General features: G+C 39.0%; 1 non-coding gene across 1 annotated transcript; it reads left to right on the top strand.

Moving 5' to 3' along the window:
- Positions 1–720: 720 nt before the first annotated feature.
- On the top strand, positions 721–828 carry LOC130958952 (small nucleolar RNA R71). Its single transcript, XR_009078051.1, has one exon. It is a non-coding gene; the product is annotated as a small nucleolar RNA R71 (small nucleolar RNA).
- Positions 829–9,597: the final 8,769 nt, after the last annotated feature.

Genomic DNA, 9,597 nt, shown 5'->3' with positions numbered 1-9,597 from the left:
TCAGTGTTACTTGGGAGAGTGCTTGGGGGAAGTTCAGTAATTTTCTTGCTCAGCTGACCCACTTGTCCTTCCAAATTCCTAATGGAGGATCTAGTTTCAGTCATGAAACTTTGAGTGGTTTTGATTAGATCAGAGACCATGGTTGCTAAGTCGAGGTATTCTGCTTAGAGCTCTCTGTCTGTTGCTGAGAAGATGATGGAAAAGGCTTGCCATTGTTAAACTTGTTTCTTCCACCATTATTATTGAAACCTTGTTGAGGTCTCTTGATTCTTCCATGAGAAATTGGGGGTGATTTCTCCATGAAGAATTGTAGGTGTTTCCATAGGGTTCTCCTAGGTAATTCACCTCTTCCATTGAAGGGTTCTCAGGATCATAGGCTTCTTCCTCAGATGAAGCTTCCTTAGTATTGTTTGGCGCATTTTGCATTCCAGACAGACTTTGAGAAATCAAATTGACTTGTTGAGTCAATATCTTGTTCTGAGCCAAAATGGCATTCAGAGTGTCAATTTCAAGAACTCCTTTCTTCTGACTAGTCCCATTGTTCACAGGATTTCTTTCAGAAGTGTACATGAATTGGTTATTTGCAACCATTTCAATCAGTTCTTGAGCTTCAGTAGGCGTCTTCTTCAGATGAAGAGATCCTCCAGCAGAGCTATCCAAAGACATCTTGGATAGTTCAAAGAGACCATCATAGAAAATACCTATGATGCTCCATTCAGAAAGCATGTCTGAAGGACATCTTCTGATTAATTGTTTGTATCTTTCCCAAGCTTCATAGAGGGATTCTCCATCCTTCTGTCTGAAGGTTTGGACTTCCACTCTAAGCTTACTCCATCTTTGTGGTGGAAAGAACTTTGCCAAGAAGGCATTGACTAGCTTTCCCAAGAGTCCAGGCTTTCTTTAGGTTGGGAGTCCAACCATATTCTAGCTCTGTCTCTCACAGCAAAAGGGAATAGCATCAGTCTATAGACCTCAGGGTTAACCCCATTAGTCTTGACTGTGTCACAGATTTGCAAGAATTCAGCTAAGAACTGATGAGGATCTTCCATTGGAAGTCCATGGAACTTGCAATTCTGTTGCATTAGAGAAACTAATTGAGGCTTAAGCTCAAAGTTGTTTGCTCCAATGGCAGGGATAGAGATGCTTCTCCCATAGAAATCAGGAGTAGGTGCAATAAAGTCACCAAGCACCTTCCTTGCATTGTTGGCATTGTTGTTGTTTTCGGCTGCCATTTGTTCTTCTTCCTTGAAGAATTCGGTCAGGTGCTCTAAAGAGAGTTGTGCTTTGGCTTCTCTTAGCTTTCTCTTCAAGGTCCTTTCAGGTTCAGGATTAGCCTCAACAAGAATGCCTTTGTCTCTGCTCCTGCTCATATGAAAGAGAAGAGAAAAAGAAAGTGTGGAATCCTCTATGTCACAGTATAGAGATTCCTTGAAATGTCAGAGGAAAAGAGAAATAGAAAGAAGAAGGAGAAGATGAATTCGAACTTTAATTAGATAAGGTTCGAATTGTGCATTTAGAAAGAGTGGTACTCCATAAATAGAAGGATGTGGGAAGGAGGGAAGAGAATTTTCGAAAATTCAATTAAGAGATTTTGAAAACATTTTGAAAATTTGATTGATAACTTTCGAAAATTAAAAGTGAAAAAGAAATCAAGTGATTTTTGAAAAAGATTTTGAAATTAGAAATTAAAAAGATTTGATTGAAAACTATTTTGAAAAAGATGTGGTTAAAAAGATTTAATTGAAAAGTTATGGTTTTAAAAAGATGTGATTGAGAAGATATGATTTGAAAACAATTTTAAAAGATATGATTTGAAAACAATTTGAAAAGATATGATTTTAAAAATTAATGACTTGCCTAACAAGAAAAGATATGATTGAAACATAAAACCGTTCTTAATAGAAAAGGCAAAAAATGTTCAATCAAATCATTAATTGTTAGTAAGTATCTTTGAAAAAGGAAAGAAATTGATTTTGAAAACATTTGATTGAAAAGATATGATTTGAAAAAGATTTGATTTTGAAAAACTTTGAAAACTTGAAAAAAAATTGATTTTGAAAACAGAATCTTTCCCCTAGCACCATCCTGGCGTTAAACGCCCAGAATGGTATACATTCTGGCGTTTAACGCCCAAAATGCTACCTCTTTGGGCGTTAAACGCCCAACTAGGTACCCTGGCTGGCGTTTAAACGCCAGTCTGCCTTCTTCACTGGGCATTTTTGAATGCTCAGCTTTTTCTGTATAATTCCTCTGCAGTATGTTCTGAATCTTCGATTCTTTGTATCATTGACTTGAAAAGACACAAATTAAAAATATTTTTGGATTTTTAATAATCAAAATGCAAAATGAATCAATTAACAATGCATGCAAGACACCAAACTTAGCAGTTTGTATACTACTGACACTAACAATATGAGGATGCATATGAGACACACAGAATACTTCAAGTCAATAGAATTCAAAGATCAAAACAAAGAAATATATGCATGGATTCGAAAATTATAACAAAATCATGCATTTGACACCAAACTTAGGATGAGACACTAAACTTAAGCAAGAAACATCAAATATTTTTGGTCTTTTTATGATTTTGTAAATTTTTTTGTGTTTTTTCGAAAATTAAATGGGAAAAGGTATCAAAATTCTTAATGAGAATTCCAGGAATCAGTGCAGTGCTAGTCTAAGACTCCGGTCCAGGAATTAGACATGGCTTCACAGCCAGCCAAGCTTTCAAAGAAAGCTTCGGTCCAAAACACTAGACATGACCAAAGGTCAGCCAAATCTTAGCAGACCACTGCTCCAAGAGCAAAATTGATGAGAATCAACAAGCTCTTGTGGTGATAAGTTGAAACCTCGGTCCAATCAGATTAGACATGGCTTCTCAGCCAGCCAGATTTCAACAAATCATCATGAAACTCTAGAATTCACCTTCAAGAATTTCGAAAAAAAATAATACCTAATCTAAGCAACAAGATGAACCGTCAGTTGTCCAGCCTAAACAATCCCGGGCAATAACACCAAAAACTTGATGTTGTTGCCGGATCTTGGCACTGATGTTACCAAAAGCTTGCTCAAAACTTGAACATTCCCCGGCAACGGCGCCAAAAACTTGGTGCGCGAAATTGTGAACAATACTTTTTCACAACTCAAATAATCCCCGGTAATGGCTCCAAGAACTTGGTGGCTCAATACCGTGGCATTACACAACTTCGCACAACTAACCAGCAAGTGCACTGGGTCGTCCAAGTAATAAACCTTACGTAAGTAAGGGTCGATCCCACGGAGATTGTTAGCATTGAAGCAAGCTATGGTCATCTTGTAAATCTTAGTCAGGCAGACTCAGATGTATATGGTGATGAACGAAAATAACATAGAAGATAAAGATAGTGATACTTATGTATATCATTGGTGTAAGAGCTTCAGACAAGTGTATGAAGATGCCTTCCCTTCCGTCTCTCTGCTTTCCCACTGTCTTCATCCAATCCTTCTTACTCCTTTCCATGGCAAGCTCGTGTAAGGTTTCACTGTTGTCAGCAGCTACCTCCCATCCGCGCAGTGAAAGCTAATGCACACACTCTGTCACAGTGCTGCCAATCACCGGTTTGGTTCCCTCCCCTACCGGAATAGAATAACTCTTTTGCGTCTGTCACTAACGCCCAGTAGGTTACAGGTTTGAAGCACGTCACAGTCATTCAATCATTGAATCCTACTCAGAATACCACAGACAAGGTTAGACCTTCCGGATTCTCTTGAATGCTGCCATCAGTTCTTGCCTATACCACGAAGACTCTGATCTCACGGAATGGCTGGCTCGTTTGTCAGGCGAGCACTCGGTTGTCAGGCGATCAACCATGCATCATGCAATCAGGAATCCAAGAGATATTCACCAAGCCTCGAATGCTTGTAGAACAAGAGTGGTTGTCAGTCACCTTGTTCATAGGTGAGAATGGTGATGGGCGTCAATCATCACCTTCATCATGTTGAAGAACAAGTGATATCTTGGTAAAAGAACAAGCGGAATTGAATGGAAGAACAATAGTAATTGCATTAATACTCGAGGTACAGCAGAGCTCCACACCTTAATCTATGGTGTGTAGAAACTCCACCGTTGAAAATACATAAGAACAAGGTCTAGGCATGGCCGAATGGCCAGCCTCCCAAATGATCTAAGAACTAGATGTCCAAAGATGATCAAAGGATAAAAAACAATCCAAAGATTTCTAATACAATAGTAAAAGGTCCTACTTATAAGAAACTAGTAGCCTAAGGTGTACAGAAATGAGTAAATGACATAAAAATCCTCTTCCGGGCCCACTTGGTGTGTGCTTGGGCTGAGCAATGAAGCAAATTTCGTGTAGAGACTCTTCTTGGAGTTAAATGCCAGCCTTGGTGCCAGTTTGGGCGTTTAACTCCCATTTGGGTGCCAGTTCCAGCGTTTAACGCTGGGATTTCTTGAGGTGACTTTGAACGCCGGTTTGGGCCATCAAATCTTGGGCAAAGTATAGACTATCATATATTGCTGGAAAGCCCAGGATGTCTACTTTCCAACGCCGTTGAGAGCGCGCCAATTGGGCTTCTGTAGCTCCAGAAAATCCGCTTCGAGTGCAGGGAGGTCAGAATCCAACAGCATCTGCAGTCCTTTTTGGTCTCTGGATCAGATTTTTGCTCAGGTCCCTCAATTTCAGCCAGAAAATACCTGAAATCACAGAAAAACACACAAACTCATAGTAAAGTCCAGAAAAGTGAATTTTAACTAAAAACTAATAAAAATATACTAAAAACTAACTAGATCATATCAAAAACATACTAAAAACAATGCCAAAAAGTATACAAATCATCCGCTCATCAAGCAGTGTTATTCAGTGTCTTTCCACTCCTCAGTTGAACTGCTTGACATTCCTCTGTTATCTGTTCAGATATTTGCTGTTTTGCTTGATTCAACTACAGTTCTATGTTCTTGTTAGCAACCTTAGTTTCATGCAGCATTTCTTTAAATTCTGCTAACTATTCTGTCATCAGGAGCAATTGTTGATTAAGCTCAATCATCTGTTCTTGAGGATTAGGATCAGTGACTACTGTCATGACTTCCTCTTTTGGAGAGAACTCATTGCTAGAGTACAAATATTGGTTTCTAGCAACAGTGTCTATAAGCTCTTGAGCCTCTTCAATAGTCTTCCTCATGTGTATAGATCCACCAGCTGAGTGGTTTAAAGACATCTGAGCTTTTTCTGTAAGCCCATAGTAGAAGATGTCTAACTGTACCCACTCTGAAAACATTTCAGAGGGGCATTTTCTTAACATACCTCTATACCTCTCCCAGGCATTGTAGAGGGATTCATTATCCTCTTGTTTAAAGCCTTGGATGTCCAGCCTTAGCTGTGTCATCCTCTTTGGAGGGTAAAAATGATTCAGGAATTTGTCTGATAACTGTTTTCATGTCTTTATGCTTGCTGTAGGTTGGTTATTCAACCACCTTTTAGCTTGATCTTTTACAGCAAATGGAAACAGTAATAGTCTGTAGACATCCTGATCCACCTCTTTATCATGTACTGTGTCAGCAATTTGTAAGAACTGTGCCAGAAACTCAGTAGGTTCTTCCTGTGGAAGACCGGAATACTGGCAATTTTGCTGCACTATGATAATGAGTTGAGGATTTAGCTCAAAGCTGCTTGCTTTGATGGGAGGTGTACAGATGCTACTCCCATATGCAGCTGTAATGGGGTTAGCATATGACCCCAGAGTCCTTCTGGACTGATCAATTCCACTTAGGTCCATAGTGGATAAAGGGAACTGATATGGATTGCAAATAGATAAATTTTGTTTGTTTTTTTTTGAATTAACCGAAAAATTAAAATAAAATAAAACAAAAAGAAAATAAATTAAAAATTCGAAAATTAAAAGCAAATAAGATCAAAGCAAATTGAAAACTGAATCAATTAGTTAATTAAAAAGATTTTGAGATTAGCAATTAGAAAGATATGATTGAAAAAATTTTTATGAAAAAGATTTGATTTTTGAAATGAAGAGAGAGAAAAACAACAAAATGACACCAAACTTAAAATTTTAGAAAATCAAACACAACTTTTTTCGAAAATTTTAAAGGAAAAACACAAAGAGGACACCAAACTTAGAATTTTTACAGATCAAAAAGGGACTAAAGACATGCAAATTCGAAAATTAGAAGAAGAACAAAAGCATGCAATTGACACCAAACTTAAAATATGAAACTAGACTCAACTAAAAGACTCTAAACCAACAAAAATAAAACAGTCCTAATCTAAGCAACAAGATAAGCCGTCAGTTGTCCAAACTCGAACAATCCCCGGCAACGGCGCCAAAAACTTGGTGCACGAAATTGCAATCACACTTTTGCAATCCCGCACAACTAACCAGCAAGTGCACTGGGTCGTCCAAGTAATACCTTACGTGAGTAAGGGTTGATCCCACGGAGATTGTCGGCTTGAAGCAGGCTATGGTTATCTTGTAAATCTTAGTCAAGATATCAGAAATTATCAGGATTGATTGTGAAAAGCAAAAGAACATGAAATAAGTACTTGTTTAGCAGTAATGGAGAATAGGTTGAGGTTCCGGAGATGCTCCATCTTCTGAATCTCTGCTTTCCTACTGTCCCCTTCTTCAAGCACGCAAGGCTCCTTCCATGGCAAGCTGTATGTAGGGTTTCACCGTTGTCAATGGCTACCTCCCATCCTCTCAGTGGAAATGTTCAACGCACCCTGTCACGGCACGGCTATCCATCTGTCGGTTCTCGATCAGGCCGGAATAGAATCCAGTGATTCTTTTGCGTCTGTCACTAACGCCCCGCCTTCAGGAGTTTGAAGCTCGTCACAGTCATTCAATCACTGAATCCTACTCAGAATACCACAGACAAGGTTTAGACCTTCCGGATTCTCTTGAATGCCGCCATCAGTTCTAGCTTATACCACGAAGATTCTGGTTAAGGAATCCAAGAGATATCTACTCAATCTAAGGTAGAACGGAGGTGGTTGTCAGGCACACGTTCATAGTTGAGAATGATGATGAGTGTCACGGATCATCACATTCATCCGGTTTAAGAACAAGTAATATCTTAGAATGGAAGCAAGCATGATTGAATGAAAAACAGTAGTAATTGCATTAATCCATCAAGACACAGCAGAGCTCCTCACCCCCAACCATGGGGTTTAGAGACTCATGCCGTGGAAGGTACACAAAGAAACGTGTAAAGTGTCATGAGGTACAGATACAATGTCAAAAGATCCTATTAATAGTGAACTAGTAACCTAAGGTTTACAGAAATGAGTAAATGACAGAAAAATCCATTTCCGGGCCCACTTGGTGTGTGCTTGGGTTGAGCATTGAAGCATTTTCGTGTAGAGACCTTTTCTGGAGTTAAACGCCAGCTTTCATGCCAGTTTGGGCGTTTAACTCCAGTTTTTATGCCAGTTCCAGCGTTAAACGCTGGAAATTCTGAGGCTGATTTGCAACGCCGGTTTGGGCCATCAAATCTCGGGCAAAGTATGAACTATTATACATTGCTGGAAAGCCCAGGATGTCTACTTTCCAACGCCGTTGAGAGCGCGCCAATTGGGCTTCTGTAGCTCCAGAAATTCCTCTTCGAGTGCAGGGAGGTCAGAATCCAACAGCATCTGCAGTCCTTTTCAGCCTCTAAATCAGATTTTTGCTCAGATCCCTCAATTTCAGCCAGAAAATACCTGAAATCACAGAAAAACACACAAACTCATAGTAAAGTCCAGAAAAGTGAATTTTAACTAAAAACTAATAAAAATATACTAAAAACTAACTAAATCATACTAAAAGCATACTAAAAACAATGCCAAAAAGCGTATAAATTATCCGCTCATCAACCTATCAAGAAGAACCGCCATCCTATCATGAACCCTTTCTCCAAAACAATGAACCTTACTATCCACCCCAACCTCCAATAGATGAAACCCTTGGTCTTATTCTTCAAGGGCAAGAAGCGATGCAAAGGGAGGTACTAGGATTCACGGCCACCTTGGAAAAGGTGATGAACCGGTTAGCCTCCCAATGCTTGAACCCTCAAAGCACTCCAATGGCTACATGTGAAAAATCAAATGAAGAACATAGCATGAAGGAGAGATTGGAAACTCTGGTAGAAATTGAGGAGTTTTGCTTTGCATTGGAACAATTGGAGGAAGCTTTAATTGTTGAAGAAAAGGAAGAAGTGGTTGAAGACTTAGGAGATGCGGAACCTCCATGGGAACCTAGAATTGAAGAAAACCCCTCCAAAAAGGTTGAATTTGATGTTGAGGAGGGAAGTGCACAACCTCCAAGACATATTCCATATGAAGAATTGGATGGGATAGAGCAAGAATTGAGTTCCCATGGCAAAGAAGATCAAGCATCAATTCCTTGTGGTGAATCCTTTGAACTTGAAGAACCTTCTCCCCGAGAAATTGAAAGGAACGTGGAGGTAGATTTCTCTCATCATCCCATTTATGATTTGAGTAAGGGAAAGGATTTTGATAAAAATGATGAACAAAGGATTGAAATTAAGAGATCTTGTGAGGAGGTGGAGGTCCTTAGAAAAAGGAGGATGGCATACGCTTTGTCAAGATCCTTGGAAACTTCTTTACCTAGGTTGTCATCTAATCCCACATTTGAGTTGGTGAAATTTATCTCTATTAGTTTTATTATCCCACTCGAATATGGCTTGCTTGAAACAGATGGTCAGCTTAGGGAACTTTGTGGGATGAAGTGCAAGAGAAAGATGTTTCGTGGTTGGCGTTGCAAATCAAGGCTCATTTTGGTTGATACTTCAAGGGTTAAATACAAAGGTTGGACTAGTGCTAAATTAGGTGGTTCTAAAAGGATGTTTAGTCACTTCATTGAGAATTCATCATGCTTGCCATCCAAATGGAAGAATGATGATCAACTTGAAGATTGATTCACCCGAAAACTGTCTCTCAACGATTTTCTTGCCGGCAAGTGTACCGGATTGTTGTAAGTAAAAACTCACAGTAAAGTGAGGTCGAATCCCACAGGGATTGGTTGGTTGATCAACGTTAATTGGAGAATTGTTCTAGTTGAGCTTAATCGGAATTGAATTGAGATTGCAGAAAGTAAACTTAAATTGCAAGTAATTAAAGAAGCAAAAAATTAAACTGCATGGAATTAAAGTGCCGAAGCTTAAATTGCAAGAAATTAAATGGGAATAGGGAATTAGCAAGAAATTAAAGAAACAGAATATAAAAGAATGGGTAAGATCAGAGTGGGGGAATCATTGGGTTCAGGAGATGTATAATTCTCCAGATCAAATTCATTTTCATCTCTTCCGCAATCAATGCATTCATTGATCTCCATGGCAATCTTAAGTGATTGGATCCCAATTCCTTGGCTCACCAATCTCTCTAAGCATGAACAATTACCCAATTTCTTGATTTAAGTGCTCATGGGAAGAGATGAAGTTTGGTCACAAATTATACCATACAAATTCATAGATCAAAGTGTTGGTAGGATTACATGTCACTATATCCATCCAAACCCCAATCTAATCCAATGTGAGAAAGCATTCCAAGCATGATCTCCTTATTCATCTTCCAAGGTTCCGAGGAG

The sequence above is a fragment of the Arachis stenosperma genome, chromosome 10 (assembly GCF_014773155.1).
Source record: "Arachis stenosperma cultivar V10309 chromosome 10, arast.V10309.gnm1.PFL2, whole genome shotgun sequence".
NCBI lineage: Eukaryota > Viridiplantae > Streptophyta > Magnoliopsida > Fabales > Fabaceae > Arachis > Arachis stenosperma.
Note: the sequence above shows the minus strand (reverse complement) of the source record. Positions and strands in the feature narration are given on the sequence as shown.